Below are 1,088 nucleotides of genomic sequence, written 5' to 3'. Positions count from 1 at the left end.
ACACATAAATAAAGTGGGTAAAAAAAAAAAAGAGTAATGCTGTGGATTTGCCAGTTGGTTTTTCTTGCCGACTCTGTCTGGTTTTAGTTCTTACTTGTCAGGTAGAACTTCTTGGTTTTTTTCTCATCCATTCAGGGTTGGACAACACAATTTTAGTAGGGTTTCAGGAAAATCAGTGTTTCCTAACAAAGAATGTTTTGACACCCATATGTTTCAGGTCAGAATTAAAGCCTGTCCCACAGTCACCATCCACTCTTTAACAACTGCTCTGGAATGAGTCCAGGACTGCCTGTGTTGGTCTGGGTGAGGATCAGGCACGAGGCTGTGGCCAGTGACTCCTTGGGTCCTTGTTCCAGGGTGGCAATCTGAGAGAGACTACCATCAGAGAGGCTTTTGGGGCTGGAAGCAGCCAATTCTCACTGAAACTGAAGAAGCACTCGAGTCCTCCAGATAATAAGATGCTGAAGAGTCAGGAGCTGAGGAGATGGATCAAACCTTTGAAAAATGTCACTGGGCCTCACCTTTATTAATTATCTGCCTTCTTGTTGGAGAAGGGAAAAGGGGAGGTCAAGTCCCCCATGATATACAAGGACCTGGCCAGCTCTAAAACCCTTGAACCTCAGCTATGTTGAGTGCCTGCTGGCCTTGGGTTTTTCTCTGCTCCCAGCTCTGCTCTGCTCACTGCAGAGCTGAGGCCCCTGCAAGGGTTCCACACATGGCTGAGGGTCCCTAACAGTGAAAGCTGAGCAGCTCTGGGCTGACAGGCATGGGGAAAAGCACTCCCTGAAAAATAATTTAAAAAAAAAAAGCTGTGGCCTCCCCTTTCCCCAAGTTTCCTCTTCCTTTTTTTGTCATGAAGGACAAATTGCCTGGTGCTGCTGAGCTGGAGAGGCTGTGCACAGCAGGGAGGGTTCAGCACACACTGCCCCGCCTTGGGTGTCACTGCTTTATCCCTGCTGCAGCCTGTGGGGAAAGCAAAGCATCTGACTGCCTGTCCCACTTTGAGGGGCACCTTAGAGGATGTGTATGTAGATATTTAATTTGAGCTTAGTGCTTTACTTTATAAAGCTTTGATAGCTCAAATTTGG

The sequence above is a fragment of the Ammospiza caudacuta genome, chromosome 12, assembly GCF_027887145.1.
Source record: "Ammospiza caudacuta isolate bAmmCau1 chromosome 12, bAmmCau1.pri, whole genome shotgun sequence".
Taxonomy (NCBI): Eukaryota; Metazoa; Chordata; class Aves; order Passeriformes; family Passerellidae; genus Ammospiza; species Ammospiza caudacuta.
The sequence above is the reverse complement of the archived record's forward strand: the minus strand, read 5'-3'. Positions refer to the sequence as shown.